The sequence below is a fragment of the Cebus imitator genome, unplaced genomic scaffold, assembly GCF_001604975.1.
Source record: "Cebus imitator isolate Cc_AM_T3 unplaced genomic scaffold, Cebus_imitator-1.0 Scaffold9, whole genome shotgun sequence".
Taxonomy (NCBI): Eukaryota; Metazoa; Chordata; class Mammalia; order Primates; family Cebidae; genus Cebus; species Cebus imitator.
This window is the reverse complement of record NW_016107324.1, coordinates 8,775,986-8,793,351: the sequence shown is the minus strand read 5'-3', so window position 1 is coordinate 8,793,351 and position 17,366 is coordinate 8,775,986. Positions and strand designations below refer to the sequence as shown.

General features: G+C 38.4%; 1 protein-coding gene across 10 annotated transcripts in view; it reads left to right on the top strand.

Moving 5' to 3' along the window:
- The window catches only part of SEMA6D (semaphorin 6D), a 594,914-nt gene that overhangs the window by 406,762 nt on the left and 170,786 nt on the right, over positions 1-17,366 (top strand). For all 10 annotated transcript variants that reach the window (XM_017545307.2, XM_017545312.2, XM_017545279.2 and 7 more), the window contains one exon: positions 15,878-15,909. The gene's annotated coding sequence lies outside the window, so the exon portion shown is untranslated. The remainder of the gene's footprint in view (positions 1-15,877; positions 15,910-17,366) is intronic.

Sequence of the window (17,366 nt, the reverse complement as noted above, 5' to 3'; positions counted from 1 at the left end):
AAAAAAAAAAAAAAAAAGAGTGCCTGAATGCAAATTGAATGGATGGAAATTTACAGAGGTCAGAGCCTGGCTCTACTTGATTTATTCAGCCCCTGGCATAGCATCTCATGCAAATAGCCATTTAATACTTGTGTTTGATGATCATGAAAGCGATAATAAAACCCTGCAAGGGATGATTGAGAATAAGGCTCTTTATTGTTGGTATCTTTTGTTGTAAACTGCCTTAAATCTGTTTTAGAAGTAGGCAGGGTACAAATAATACATGAATGAGTGGATGAGGCTTTAAGCCCCTGGGGCCTCTCTACACTTTCCAGTTCTTCTCATACCCCCAGGGCAAAGCAGCCTTCTGGGGATGGAAGGTGAAGAGAATGTTTTCATTCATGCATGTGTTCATTCAACGAATAAGTTTTAAAAACCAGACCGTGCTTCTCTTAAGCAATCACCTTGCTCCAGGGTTTCTAGACCAAGTGACTTCTTAAAGTTTCCTTCAAGGCTGTAATTCTTGATTCTGCTCAGAAATGTTGGGGATATTGATGAAGCGATATTGATAAGGCCCCACAGGCATCAGAGATTTAGGGAATGTATCAAGCAGCAGGTCTCCATGGCCTCTCTGTCTATCTTAATACAAAAGCACTGGTGAAATTGCTTTAATGCTTTGTTTGGCATCTGTTTATGTCAAGTCATGTCTTCTCCCAACATCCAAATGAAGCCTGATATGACCTCACATAATACAGCAGATGTGTCACCTTGTAACAAACCCTGCACAAAGGTCTTACTTGACATTCAAGTGCATCAAAATGGAAATTATATATGATCAGATTTACCTTTCCTAAGCATTTTGCTTCTAGTTGTACCTAAATTATGCCAGTTGATTAAAATAGGCAGTCAATGTCTGCCTGTCGGTGGTGTCTTAACTTGCTATATATACTTTTGGTAAATATCACAACATTATTTTAATCTGTAAATCGGATTTGTCAGGTCTGATTTATTTAAACGGCTCTCCTGTCCCAAATTCTCTCTGACAGCCCCAGTGTGGGAGCCTATCCTCTTCTTGAAAAGGTAATATTGCCTGGGGCTGGTTGCTAGCTTAATAGAGGCAAGGACACTGTGCAGCAAGAAATAAGAGAAAGACAGGCCACCTTTTCTATAACAAGTTTCTGCAAGCCTCCAATAGCTCAACGAAGCAGCATCTTTTCACAGAAATTAGGAGAGTACTAACTGATCTAAGGGAGAGGCCAAACACATATTATTTATGTCAATAATACCGTTGATAACAATAACAAAAATGTTTCCATCATTTACTATGTGCTATGCACTGGGCTAAGTAATTTTTTAAAAATGCATTACCCTATTCAATTCCTGCAGCAACCCTATAACCAAGTACTATTTTATATATGCCGAAGCTCGAGTTGAGAAAATGCTCAGATTTGCCTGGCACCAGCCTCCAGCCCTAACCACCAGGAACAGACACACAGCATCTCTCCAAAGACTTATGATGATTAACTGGCTTTTTAAAGGAGGGATGAGACCATGGGGGACCATTTGTTCAGGATTACATTCCTACCCAAGACCACTGTGATTCCTTCAAATTCTGTAATATTCACTTCAATAAACCTGTTAATTAGCTGTTTCTCTGCCTTTTAAAATGAGCAAGTCTTTCTACAATTAAAGAATAGACACTTACTTTAAATATTTATTAAGTATAAAAATGACAAAAGGTACCTTTTAGATGAGTTCTATAATATGCTATTTATTATGGCCTCTTAGATGTATTCATGATGTATCCCTTATTTAGTGTGCAGACAATGCCTAGCGGGCAATGAAATTCAGGGACTTCTAACAAGAAGTGATAGGGGCCTATTAGAAGATGAGAGCCAGCACTCCAATTTAGAAGATACAGCAAGGATGCCAGGGAAAATGCCAAGAACTCAGAAATCACGGTCTTGGTTTGTGTCTTTTTTGTATTGTAGGGCAGTCTTGGTTGGGCAAGGCAGTTAATGTCCCTGAGCCTTAATTAACTTATTTTTACAAAGCTGTAACTTTTTATGTACTTCACAGATTGGTTAGGAAGACCAAATACGGTCCTCTCTTTCAAAGTGCTTTGTTTGCTATGATGTATTACACAAATGCAAATAAATAAAAGGTGGTTATATTATCCAAATGGTCTCATATCCTGTCGTTGTATACAGAAGATTTTACTTTGGGAAACCAACAGCATTTTACAATGGAGTTCTATGAGTAAAGCGCCCCCCATGGCCCAACAGCTGGCTCATAGTAACAGTGATTTGTGGAATTAAATGAATTGTCTTCAAAGAAAAATCTTGTAGAACAGATGTATTCACAAGTTCCACCCCACACCCCACCCTGCAGCCGTCAATCTGTAAAGAAAACTGTTTTGCTACTTATTTTGTGCTGGAACTGTATTTAAATGCAGGGTAAGATTTTCAAAATAAAATTTGACAGGTTGTTTTTTTTTTTTTTTTTTTTTTTTTTTAAAAATCTTTTTTTTTTTTTTTTTTTTTTTTTTTTTTCCACAAGACCTGCCTATGTTTGTCTTCAGCTCTCTTCTCCCTAGGGTGCTTCCAGTGGGCTGGGAAGGCTGCCAAAGGGTAGGCTAGAGGCTGAAGTCTCCAGGGAGTCTGGGTTTGAAGAAAAAGAGAGAAGAGTTATTGTAGTATAGGAGCAGCAGACGAGGAGGAGCTTCAGCATTTGCCGATGGGCTAGACCTGCTGGAGGAAGGCTCTTCCTGGTGCTGGAGGAGCTTCCTGGACACGTGGGCGGAGCAAAGCTGAAGAAGCTAGGCTGGCTGGGCATGGAGAAGGGCTCTGGGAGACAAGGTGCCCTACAAGGCCCCCTCTGCCCTACCTCACCCACCAGTCATGGCTCTGTCCTGGGTTTTCAAAATGGTCCTATTACCTTCTCTATACTTCTTCCATTCAGACAGTCCCTTATCTCATCTGCCCTGGCTCCATCTTACATTTCTGCTGACTGGAGGGTCCAAACTAGTCTCTGCCCACAGCATTGCAGACCTCTCTGAAGAGCATGATTCACTGGAAAATAAAGAATCTCTGAATCTATACATATCTTACAACTGTCAGGCTTATGTTGAAGCCCTTACAGTTTGTTTAGGGTTAGCTATGGGATAGATAAGAAAACAGGTCCACTACATATGGTGCAAAATACATTCTGCCCTCAGGGATCCGAAGCCAGCACTGGCAAAAACCTTCTCTAAAGGACAACCTAGTCAATATTTTAGGCTTGGAAGGCCATGCATTCTTTATCACAGCTAATCTATCTTCTTGTCTTTGTAAGCAGCCGTAGACCATATGAACATAGCTGTGTTCCAGTAAAAACTTTATTTTTAAACACAGGTGGTGGGGCCAGAGTTTGCTGATTGCTGGAGTGAGTAAAGCATTTTTTTCATCTTTCTTTTTTTCCTTCTTTCTTTCCTTGCTTCCTTTCTTTCTTTTTCTTTCAAGATGTCACTTCGACATTTCAGATTTCAGTAAATACCAGAATGCCTGAATCTCCTCCCTTTCTCCATTTGAGTTGTCTGGTGAGCTCACTGTTGTAGCTAAATGAGAGTTGAGTTGGCAATATGGATTTACTCAGACAGTTGCCTTCTCTCTGAAAAGAGTGGCTAGGAGTTTTCATGTGTGCAGCTACTTCCACAGGAAAACACAGAGGAAAGATAACTGGATGCCTAGCTAATGATGAAATTCCCCTGACACTGCTAGAAAGACTGAGCAGAACGGGCCTCTTCTCTCCGGCTCCCTCCCACACCCTATCCCATTTATACTCATAGTCCCTCTAATGAGGGTTGGCCAGCCCAAAGGATCCCACAGAGGACTCCAGCCATAACCCCAGTCATGTCTGTCCTGTTACTCTCCAGGATTTCCTGCCCCACTCTCCTTCCTCTGCAGAGGCATTTCCTTTTCAGAGGGATAATTAACTTCAATTAAACTCCAGCTAGGCCATTTGTCTAGGGGTCAGAATTTTAGCCTGTTCTACCCCTGTCCTTTAGAGAGTAGATCAAACTGACTTCAGCAGGTCGAATCCCTTGTATCAGCCTTTCAACTGCGTGCTCCTGCCATTCCTCTTTTGTAAGCCATGCTCCTCAAACTCAGTACTAAAAGAGTCATTACTCAGAGAAAAGTTTTGAGTTAGCACAAGAACTGCACATATCTGAAACCACAAATCAAAAATTTGAGACTAACAGAGAGCCTCCCTTGCAGGCATTTGCAATTGCAGTTTGAAGACCAGCCATCTGGATGTTGTCTCAAAGCGTGAGTCTCCGTTGTGGCTCCGTCTGTGAAGGAAAAAGTAAAGTCCCTGGAAGAATTTAGAGAGTGGGAGTAGGGGTTTAGAAGGCAGTTACGCTTAGACAGGACTAGTATTTCCTGAAGGATTGAGTTTTATAGTCCTTTTGTAATCAGCAAAGTGCTGAAGAGAGGATTTATCAGTCATGATTGAAAAGCAGTGTTTCTCAATCAGGGACGATTTCTCTGCCAAGGGGACATTGGCAATATCTGGAGATGTTTTTGGTTGCCGTAACTGTCACGGGGGTACAGTGCATACTAATGGCATCCAGTGGGTAGAAGCTAAGGATGTTGCTAAACATCCTACAGTGCACAGAACAGACCCCCGCAACAAGGTTTATCCAGTACCAAGTGTCAGTAGTACTGAGGTTGAGAAGCACTGAATGAAGGTGTTTCATGTTTTGAGCAACCCTCTACAGTGAGTGGTTAAATTCGAAGTGGATATGCTGGCTGAGTCACATGAGGGTCCCCTCCCGGGTATGTGCATGGCTAGACAGCAGAGGGCACCACTCCTGCCATACCACCTCCATTCTGGTGGCAAGAAAGGGTACATGGATGGAGAACACTTTCATGTTCCTGCCCTGATGCTGGTAAGGGAGTATGTTTCCACCATGCTTTGCATGGTCAGGGAGATGGGACAGAAGCTGAGAGGCTGGCTCTGACTCTGGCAGAGCCCCTGATCCTGCTCTAGCCCCTCCTGACTCTGAGTGTGGGCTCTCCCCTGGACCCTGCTGACAAAGCAGGTGCTTGCCCTCCCTGTGGTCCTCTCCTAAGCCTCCTGAGCCGTGGGCTCCTTGGCCATGTTTCTCTTCCTCTTCCAATCCAATCCTACCCACCTTCCATCTTTAAAATACTCCAAGTTTCTGGCCTGCCTGCTGATGTCCACCTTCTTTACTTTGTAGGGATTTAGTGAATTTATTCTGACATACATGTTTCCTTGGTCATTTCAGTGGACTTCAGGGAGGCACAGAGGTAGAGGTATTGGCTAAGGGACCCCTGTAGAACAACTCATCCACCAGTTGCACACCAAGGCAGTCACTGGTGACCTTACAAAAGCAGTGTCAGTATAGTGGGTTGGCAGAAGCCAGATTGTAGTAGGTTGAGTAGATCTGAGTAAAGAAAGGCATTTTGGTTATCTATAGCTATGGGACAAACTACCCTAAAACTTAGTGGCTTAAAACCTCCATTTAGTATTATCTCTCACAGTTTTGTGGGTTGATTGGGTTCATTTAAATGGTTCTAGATTGGAGTCTGTTTCGGGCTGAATTGTTTTCCTTCAAAAGATATGTTGAAGTCCTAACCCCCATTCCCTCAGAATGTAGCCTTATTTAGAAATAGGGCCTCTGTAAGTATAATTATCTAATATGAAATTGTAATGGAGTATGATGGGCTGTGAATACCGTCTGACTGATACCCTTGTAAGAAGCGGAGGGAGACACATACAATGGCATGTGATGACAGGGGCAGAGCTCGGGCTGATCCAGCTGCAATCCAAGGAATACCAAAGATCAATGCCCATCACCAGAAACCAGGAAAAGGCAAGGAAGGAGTCTACCCAGAGTTCAGAGGGAGCATGGCCCTGCCAACACCTTGGTTTCAGACTTCTCACCTCAAAAACTGTGAGGAAATAAATTTCTTCTTTTGTAAGCCACCTGGCTGGTGGTACATGATATGGCAGCCCTAGGGGACTAGTACAGAATCTCTCCTACAGTTGCAGTCAGATCTTGACTTGGGTGGAATTAATTTGTCTTAGTCCATTCCTGGTGCTGTAACAAAATCCCTTAGGTCAGGTAATCCATAAACAATAGAAATTTATTTCTCACAGTTGTAGATGTAGGGAAGTTCAAGGTCAAGGCACCAACAAATGCAGGTGAGGACTTTATCCCTGCTTCATAGATGGCACCTGGTTGCTGCATCCTCATGAGGTGGAAGGAAAGGAAGGACAAAAGCAACTAACAGAGTCCCTCTGTTCTTTTCATATATCAGGGCACTAATCCCATTCGTGACATGGAGCCCTCATAACCTACCCACCTCCTGAAGGCCCCACTTCTGAATATTATTGCATTGGGGATTCAGTTTCAACATTAAAATTGGAGGGACACACACATCCAAGCCAGTAGCACAACTGAAAGTACTATGGGGCTGTGTGTCCAGAGGCTTCTCCACGTGACAGGTGTTTCAGCTGAGGTGATAGGAACTGCTGGGGCCTGGCTAGGGATTGTTGTCTTGCTCCTTGCAGCCTTTCCACACAGCCAGGTGTGTTGGACTTTTCTACATGGCAGCTAGCTTCCCCCAGAATAAGTGTTCCGGGAGACCCAGGTGGAAGGAAAAAGTCTTTTTTCGACCTAACCTCAAAAGTTACACAGTGAGAGAGGGGCTATGAGACAATAGACTCCAGAATTTAATTAATGGGTCAAACCTTAGACTGTAGGAAAAAACACCTGTTTTAATATAATAGGAGAGATGCAGATGAGGATGGATAGAAACACAGCAAATGTGTGGATGGAGAATGACTTAGGGGAGTGGGTACAGCAGGTTCAGGATGGTGAGAGAATTCTTATGTATTTGCATCTAGAGTCTCTGTGTCTGAAGAAGCAAAGTTATCTGCTGACACTGGTAAGAAAGAAGTACGGTAGGAGAGAGAGCTTGGAGAGAGTGACATTTGGAAAGAGCTACAGTGAGGAATGGGAAAGAGAGCTAACTACAGTAGCATACACCACAAGACACTAACATCTGTCACTGTTAAATGATAAATTTTGGAAAGGGGAATGAGAATGAAGTCCAGAGGGAGCAGTTGTTTCCTGCTGTCAGTGGCATTCTTATTGACATTTCCTGAGTTTTCCAGCCCTAATCTAGGTCTCCAGCAGTCAGTGTACTAGATGTTATTTCTGAAATCAACGTAATGGAAGCTGGGAAAATATGATCACTGTTTCATAAGTACATTTCATTAAAAATCAATATCTTCATATTTCATAGGCCACAAGAGAAGGGAAGAAAAATGTGAAAAATAGTTCAAACATTTCATCTAAACATACTTAGAGAATACCTTACTCTGTCTTTGTGAACCAATCCTTCCATATTTCCCTTCGTGGCGTTCTACTATATTTAAAGTAGGAAAACAGTACCTAACATATGAATTTTCCTGACTTAGATTGCACAGATTAATTCTATCTCATCCCAGAAAATAGTCATGCATAGTTCATTTTGCTGTGGTTGATTGGCTGGGTGTGGGTGAGAGGCAAACCCATTTTCCTCAGTGTTAATTTCAGTTGTGTTAAGTGTGGCCATTTTTGTCAATGATCATGGAGTGAGTTTCTGTGATTAGTCATTTAACTGTATGGTAATTGCAAGCTAAATAGAGTGTTTACAACAAACTCCTTGGTTTAGAGATGGAGACCTTGTCAAATTGTGTCCTATGAAAATTACATAAATAAAAATTTGCATCTAAAAGGGCCCTTCATGAAAATTATGAAAAGATTGTAGAATTTTTATTTGCTTCATGTAGTAGCTCTGTAATTGACAAATGAATTGTAACTGTAGTCCATAATACATTATATCCAATGATTATTCAGCATAACTGCATATATATTGCTTTGCTCATTATGAAAAGTAACAATGTTGGCAATCACGTTAATTGTTTTTCTTATCAGATTAGTGATAAAGTGCCATAATGAACACAACCTTCCAGAACGTATTCACTGATGGAATAAACAAAGCTAGGTCTCGGCACAGTACGGATCATACAAAGACAGATTTGCCTTTTTGTCTCTTCCGGAGAGCCACCACAGTACCACTCATTTCTGTGAAGTGTCCCTGACTCTAACTTGGCATGGAATTTCAAGAATATTCATTACTTTTTGTCTCATTATTAGCCCAAAAAAGATCTATACTGTGAATCCAAATAGAGAATTACATGACAATTTCTAAAAATGACTTTAACTGAAGTTTCTGGGTTTAGACAATTGCCTGGAAAGACTTTAACCTTTTAAATAATCAAGAAAAGCTTTAAACACCAGACATTCTCCCTTCTTTCAAAATTTTTAGGAAAAGATTCCAGGGTGAAGTGGTGTATTAGTCTGTTCTTGCATTGCTATAAAGAAATACCTGAGACTGAGCAATTTATAAAGAAAAGAGGTTTAATTGGCTCATGGTTCCATAGGCTGTACAAGAAACATGATATTGACATCTGCTTCCACTTCTAGGGAGGCCTCTGTAAATTTATAATCACGGTGGAAGGGGGAGTAGGTGCATCACATGGCCGTAGTGGAAGCAAGAAAGAAGGGGGACGTGGAGCTACATTTAAACAACCAGGTTGCATGAGAACTCTATCGCAAGAACACTACTAAGGGGATGGTGCTAAACCATTAATGACGGATCCACCCCCATGAGCCAGTCACCTCCCGCCAGAGCCCCAACTCCAACACTGGGGATTACAATTCCACATGAAATTTGTATGGGGACACAGATCCAAATCGTGGCAAGTGTCATCACCGTTGACAATGTCTGAGGGAATTTTAATTCAGCAGTGCATAGACATCATAATTCACATCTCCTGTGCAGCAAGAGCGACAGATGCTATCAAGGCTTAAACACTATGAAAGATAATATTTGTTTCTCTACAGAACTGAAATTACTATTATAGAACTCATTTTTCTCATTTTCCCTAGGTACAAACAAATTTCTTGCTTTAAGAAGAGAAAGTTCATTTCTTTTGCCCTGGTCCCAGGTTTGGATGGTTGTTTTCTTTTCCTCTTTTTTCCTGTTCCTTTTGCTCTTTAAAGGCCAGTACTTACTCTGAAAATAATTTTCTATTTCTGAAGTTAGCATACCCATCACCTTACTAACAACCAAGACACTTCCATGTGTGTTTCTCAGGGATGCCTGCAGGTAAATTGTAAGTAGGTGGTTAGTGACAATCATTATATCATTGCAAGGATTTGCAGGAGACATTCAATTGTTTATGCTTTAAATCAGCCATTATTGGGTACCCTTCAGGTACTAGACTCTATGCTTCAGGATATGAACTACCCAGAACAAAGTAGGCATTGAATGTTTATTAAATAAGTGGCAGTACCTGCTTCCACGAAGCTCCCAGTCTAATGAGGGAGGTGACTTTTACATAGAATATTATAATTTATAGATTGATGAATATTCTAAAATAGTTAGAAATAGCCAAAACTGAAGCACAAGGAAGAAAGTAGCCAAGTTTGGGAAGACTGAGGAAGGTCCCACAGAAATAGTGTTTGGGGTAGATTTTAAAGGAAGAGCAGATGTTTGTCAGGTGAAAAGAAGGTTGGAAGAATGGTGTTTGAGGGCATGAGTGTATTTGTGTGTAGAGGAGTATGGACACAGGCATTCCAAGCAAGGGTAATGGCATGTGTAAAGGAATGGAGGCTGAAGCAGTTTAGCAGATCCTGGAAACAGTGTTCACTTTTGCTGGAATCTAGGAGATACCCAGGTAAGGGGCTAATTGAGAAGAAAGATAGGTGCCAGATGTTGAAAGAAGCTGTACCTTAATTGCAGAGTTTTGGGCTATGCTGATAGGAATCAAATGATAGTCTAGTAAAAAAGAGACAAAAATCACATTTATTTTAAAAATCATTTCACCATTGAGGTTAATGTCAGCTGTAGGCTTGTTATACATGGCCTTTATTGTATTGAGGAACATTCCTTCCATACCTAGTTTGTTGAGAGTTTTTATCTTGAAAACATGTTGAATTTTTCATCAAATGCTTTTTCTGCATCTAATGAGATGAGCATATGGATTTTGTCCTTAATTTGGCTAATGAGATACATCAGATCTATAGATTCACATATGATGAACCATCCTTGCATGCCTGGATAAATTGTACTTGATCATGGTGAATTACCCTTTTAATATGCTGTTAAATTCAGTTTACTAGTGTTTTTGTTGTTGTTGAGGATTTTTACATCAATGTTCATCAGGGATATTGGCCTGTAGTTTTCTTTTCTTTTAATGTCCTTGTCTGGCTTCGGTATCAGAGTAATGCTGGCCTCATCAAAAGAGTTACAAAAGAGTTTCTCTTTCTTTAATTTTTAGGGAACACTTGGGAAAAATTGGTATTAGTTCTTCTTTAAATGTTTGTTAGAATTCGCCCAGGAAGTCATCAAGTTCTGGGCTTTTCTTTGATGGGAGAATTTTTATTATTAAGTCAATCTCCTTATTATTCATCTTTTCAGATTTTTACTTTTTTCTTGATTCAGTGTTAGTAAGTTGTAGGTGTCTATGGTTTGCCCATTTCTTCTAGTTATCCAATTTGTTGACATAGTATTCTTAAGATCAGGAACAACACAAAGATGCCCACTTTAACCACTTCTATTCAATATAATACTATAAGTCCTTGACAGAGAAATTAATCAAGGGAAAGAAATAAAAGGCATCTAAGTAAGAAAGAAAGTAGTAAAATTGTGGCTGTTTGCTGACAACATGATCTTATGTATATAAAACCCTAAAGACCCTATCAAAAAAATTATTAGAACTGAAAAACATACAGTAAAGTTGCAGGATACAAAATTAACACACAAAAAGCAGTAGCATTTCTATGCAGTAACAACAAACTATCCACAAAAGAAATTTAAAAATTTTATTCACAATAGCTACAAAAACTAATATATCTAGGAATACATTTAACCAAAGAGCTGAAAGATTCTCTACAATGAAAACTATAAATCATTGATAAAAGAAATTGGATAAGACACATATACATATATTCTGTCTTTATGTCTTGGAAGAATTAATATTGCCAAATGTGCATGCTACCCAAAGCAATATACAGATTTGATGCAATTCCTATAAAAATTTCAATATCGTTTTTTACAGAAATAGAAAACAAAACCTTAAAATTTCTATGGTAATACAAAAAACACGAAATAACCAAAGCAATCTTGAGCAGGATAAGCAAAGCAGGAGACATCACACTATTTGACTTCAAACGATATTACAGAGCTATAGTACATAGAACAGTATCATATTGGCATAAAAATAGAAACATCAACCAATAGAACAGAGTAGGGAACCCAGAAATGAACTCACACATGTATGGTCCATTAATTTTCAACAAAAGTGCCAAGAACACAATCAGTAAAGGACAGTGGTTTTAAAAAGAGTGTTGGAAAAACTTTATATCCATATGCAGAAGAATGAAATTAGATCTATATCTCTCTCCACATTCAGAAATAAAATAAAAATGGATTAAAGGTCAAATGTAACTTCTGAAACTGTAAAACTAACTAGAATAAAACATAGTAGAAAAATACTGTGCAACATTGGTTTAGACAATTATTTTTTCCATTTACTCAAAAAGCTTAGGAAATAAAACCAAAAATAGACAAAAGGCATTACATCAGACTAAAAATCTCCTCCCTAGCAAGCAAACAACAGAGTGAAGATAAAACCTATAGGTTGAGAGAAAATATTTGTAAGCAATACCTCTGATAAAGAGTTAATATCCAAAATATGTAAGAACTCAAAAACTTAATAGCAAAAATAAGTCAATTTCAAATGGGCAACAGATATATGAAAAATGCTCAACATCAGCAATCATTAGGGAAATGATGAGATATTACTTCCCACCTCTCAGAATGGCTAATAATAAAAAGCAATGAAAGATAACAAATGTTGGTGAGAATAGGAGGAAAGGAAATCCTTGTAAACTGCTGGTGGGAATGTAAATGAGTATAGCCATTATGGAAAACTGTGTGGAGGTTCCTCAAAAAACTAAAAACAGAATGACGGTATGGTCCAGCAATTCCACTACTGGGTAGATAGTCTAGGACTTAAAATTAGTGTTTTGAAGAGATAGCTACACTCTCATGGTCATTACAGCATTATTTACAGTGTCCAAGATGTGGAAATAAGTATCAATGCAGGGATAAATGGATAAAGAAAATGTAAAATATATACACAATGGAATACTATTCAGCCCTAAAAATGAAGAAAATCTATTTTGTGAGGCAACATGAATGAACCTAGAGGACATGATATTAAGTGAAATAGATCAGGCATATGAGGAGAAAAAATTACATGTTCTCACTTATATATGGAGTCTAAAATAACAAAACTCATATAAGCAGAGAATAGATTGGTGATTACCATAGGCTGGGTGTGGAGAGTGTGGGGAATGGGGGAGATGTTGGTCAAAGAGCAGAAAGTTGCAGTTAGACAGCAGGAATAAATGATAACTTTTTAAGTTGATTGATATGAGATTAGTTTGCTTCAATCATTCCACATCATATATGTATATAATAACATCACTGTTTGCCCCATGATTATATGTAATTATAATGTATCAAAAAGAAAATTAAATTTTAAAAATACTAAATTTAAAAAGATTACTCTGTTCAGTGTTTCCTAGGGTAAATAACTTCTTTAAATGATAGATGAAATAAAGGTAACATTTTTCTTTATTTCAAAAGAACTCTGAATTTGTAATATTGTGCATTAAGAATCTCTGAAAGGAGATGATACTAAAAAGCATCCAGCACCACCACCTCTTTATTCTAAAACCAGGAAATCTCAAGGGGTGATAACATTGTGTTCATTATCATTTATGCAAACTGTATGTCTGTTGGAAAAGGCCATTCCACACTCAAAGATTTCCTGTCACATATTTGGGCACACTGGTGACTTCATAATATTAATATAATTAGAGATTGAAAGGTTTGTGCTGTCCCAAGCAAAGCATGAAGTGTTTCATGAATTGGTGGAAAATTAGGATCAGCAGGATACCATGTGTCCATTTCAGTGTTTTGGTTCTAGGCAACTCCAAGACAGCACATGATTGATTATGATTAATTATATTTACTTTCATAGTTCTCTTTGTGGATATTTTCATCTGAACTGGGAAAACACAAAAATTAGGCAGACACCTATGAATTATTCAAGCTGATGGTTAAAATAGCACATTAATATTTCAGATTACTCTCCTGCATAAAATAATCCTAAAGTTAGTTCATCTCTCTGCATAAAAGCATCTTTACCTGAAAAATTTAAAAAGCTTGGGCTAAATTTTTTTTAAGTCTTTCTGCTATAAGTGGTAAGGATTCTGTTGCTTACTTAACCAGTAAATCAGGATCACATTAATTAGAGCGTGTATCACCTAAGCTTTCTCCTTTTTTCAGTAATTTACAGATCACCAAGTCAAAGTAATGCTTATGGCAGATCAGACATCTGTTTGGAAACCATAAAGAAAAACAATAGCAAATAATAAACGGGTTATACTTATATATTAAATACTAGTTTTCTCAAATTTAAATATTTATTAAGTACTCTGAGATGAGATACTAACTTAAAACACTTTTCCTCTCAAGGCTTGACACTTAGCACAGCCTGAGGTCACTTTTTATATCGTCCTAAGTCTGTGTTTCCCAAAATGTGGTCATGAGACCACCTACCTAATCATTCCCTGGAAAAGCTTATTGATGAACATTCCTGGGTGCTAATCCTTTAGGGATGCAGATTTCATAGAACAGGGCTAGAGCTCAGGAATCTGCATTGTTAATAAACTCCGCAACAAAATCTCATGCGCACACATTTAAATATCACCTTCTCCAAGATGTAAATCGCTGTACTGGGAGTATGGCCAAACAAATAGTAGAAGAGGGTCTGAGGTAAGATCACCGTAACAGGGAATTAATAGCACTGTGTTCTGGTAAGCTCCCCTCACTTCATTCTAGCCAGTGGCAAGGAAGTCACTGCTCCTCTGTTTCACCCCTTGTCTTGTCTGAAAGGTAAACAAACTTCACACTTAGAGAAGCCTTTTCTAGAAAGTAGTTTCACCAACAAGTGGGGGAAGAGAGCAACAGAGGTTGGAGACCTAATGGGGGAAGACTGGCCTTTATTTTTCTCAAAAAGTAGATGGAGTTTGGAGAAACTCCAAGGTGATTCCAGGGTTCATTGTATAAACTATCCAGATGGATTTAGAGATGATAATATGATTATATTTGGAACTAAGGCAAATAACCAGTACACATATGACAACTCAATACAACTTAAAACACAGCCATTTGATTTTTAATAAATACAAGAATTTTAATATGCTTTCAGACCTGTTTTTTTTTTTTTTTTGAGACGGAGCTTCACTCATGTTACCCAGGCTGGAGAGCAATGGCGCGATCTCGGCTCACCGCAACCTCCGCCTCCTGGGTTCAAGTGATTCTCCTGCCTCAGCCTCCTGAGTAGCTGGGATTACAGGCACGCGCCACCATGCCTAGCTAACTTTTTGTATTTTTAGTAGAGACGGGGTTTCACCATGTTGACCAGGATGGTCTCGATCTCTTGACCTCGTGATCCACCCGCCTCGGCCTCCCAAAGTGCTGGGATTACAGGCTTGAGCCACCGCGCCCGGCCCCTTTTTTTTTTTTTTCTATTTTCTTCTGTTTTTGAAGTTCTCTGTATTCTTGAATGTGGACTTTTTTCTTTTATAAATCCAGTTCACTAATGCCTACAAAGCTCTGTTTCTGTCCTATGGCTAAGAATATTCTAGGTGAACTAATCAATCAATTTTTGCTCATTAAGAAAGAGCATGAAAATAAAAAGAATCCTAATCTTTTGATGGATTTGCTAGTTGTTTGCTAAATACTTTCTTTTTTTAATGGCGAAACACCAAGAGGAGAAGCAGACTTTCACCTTAAGGAGAAGAAAAGCTTCCAGTTTCCCAGGAGTTTGTAACATTTGGGGAATTTGTAGCATTTGGGGAATTTTTTTTTCAAATCCTGGAGTATTGGTCAACATAGCATCACTTGGTGATAGTGGTGTTATTTTTAGTTAAGTCTTTCTAGCCCAAGTTGGAACATGAGTATATTTAAAATGTAGACTAAATGCTTTTGCAAAACAAACTAAGAACCAGGCACACTGTTTAGCTTAACTGAATACCTAACTCTGCAATAACTTTTGCACAGTTTTGTTCAAAATATCTTCCTTCATTTTTCACATGCTTTGCCTTATATTATAGAATTGATGGAGTAACTTATTTATTCTTTAAGATCAGAAACTTCCAACTTGTTATTTCCAGGTTCTGGATATTATACGACTGAACCTATTGGTAATGTGTGTTCTTCCAGCCTAATTGTTAAATGAGAGAAGTTCATGAAGAAAAATGAGATATGATGTTGCATTTCATGAAACAGCTGTCTCAGTCCAAAGAAATGTTTCACTTATCTATAGAAGATAAAATAAGACATAGCTGACCAGAGATCAAGTTTTAAACATTTAACAACCAAAAATATAAATAAATAAAAATGTTTCACAAGTATAGTTTCTAGCCTACTATGTTGTTTTACTCAGGTCTATTGGTGGATGCTTTTCCTCAGCTGAACATATTCCTATTAGTGGAGTTCAATAGAGAAATAAAATTCAGGTTAGAACCCAAGTTATCTTAAGCCATTCTATTACTTCAAGAGGTACATAAAATTAGAGAATGACAATTTGGTTTACTAAATTAATAAGCACACCACAGCTATGTTTAACTCAATATTGTGGTTTTTTTAAAGGTCAGAAGTAATAGAAAATCAATCCGTTTCTCTTTTTTTTTTTTCAGGTTTTTGACCAGACAAGCCAACCTTTTTCAAGGTAAACAACATTATACTATTCTTCAATTTGCTGGCAAAATCCAGCAAATTGTTATTGGTTTTAGATAAGTTTGTGGTGTTTGTCGTGAGTGAGACATTCAAATGGTGCTTAGAATTCGAGTTTACTGGTCATGTTAGTGCTGAGAGCATGCTATGACTATTGCTTGACTAAGTACTGGACATAGTCAAGAAAAAAGAGAGAGAAGAGAGAGAGAGAGAGAGAGAGTATGTGTGTGTGTCTTTTTCTTGCCCAATTAGCCCTTTTATGATACAGCAGACTCTTTGTCTCTGATGTTCAAAGACAGAAGAAGGTTTCTTTGTGAGCAGCTGTGGCAGGGCCTTGCACCTCTCCAAAGCCTATTTTGGAAGAATTAGAAAGCAAAGTGCCCACAGCACAGCCCTAACCTTTCAGCTTTGGTGAGGCCTTCCTGTCCAACTCCAGCAGGAGAGTATTAGCCAAGTTGTTTAACTTTCTAGGAGTATTTGTAAAAATTAGCAATTGAGGATGTGTTAATCATATTAAAGAACATAATGGGGATCCTTTTTATTTCATTAGAAAATCAGAATGCATTTGATGTGCACCATCTGGTTTGTGAATACAGGAATAAGTTTTCAAAAGGGCACATTTCCAAGTTCTATGTTTCATATGCTTCAGAGGGAAAAACCTGTAAGCAGCTCTATTTTTAATGAGAGCAGTGCTAAAGCTAATAAGATTGGGGTGGATTTCTAGTATGTGCCATTTCTCCTAAACTACATGTGTTTGCAATACGTTTGGCAGACATGTCCTGTTGAGAGGCTGGGCTTCCAATTGAAAAATTTAAAGTTCTCCATGTGTTAATTGGAGAATAGGGAAATCCATCATTGTAATAGAGCAGCTGGCTGCTGAGGTATTAATTATGGGTCCATCTACTCCTAATGACTATTATTTTAAAGTTATCTCTTGTTGTTTACTATGTTAATTCTAGAGACTGTAAGTTTTCAGATCACGGAAAAAGTCAAGTTAAACTTCATAATATATTGTATGCTTTTTAAAAAAATGTCCTTTAGATGCAGTCACTGTTTGTACATAATAAGCAGAAACAAAATAATAATAAAATGCCAGGTTTACTGTTGCTACCCCCATATTGAGTTCTTAAAATATATTTTTTATTTGAAGAAAAATATAGCTCTGGAATACGGTCATTTTGCTCTATGAAACAGAAACATATTTGGATCACAAACCTGCTTTAGAGGTTTGTGAAACAGTTTAGAAACTGAAGTTCCTTCAGTTTCTTCCATAACTTTTATAATTCTATACAGTAACAGGATTTGTGAGGCGATATAATGTTCTTCTTAACCTCTCAGTAATTGGAAGCATCTTCTGTATGTATTCCACAAGTCCAGCTCATGCTGATGAAGGAAGTATAATTACATTACAGGCAATCTCATCTAAGGTAATTACAATTGTCACCGTCAATC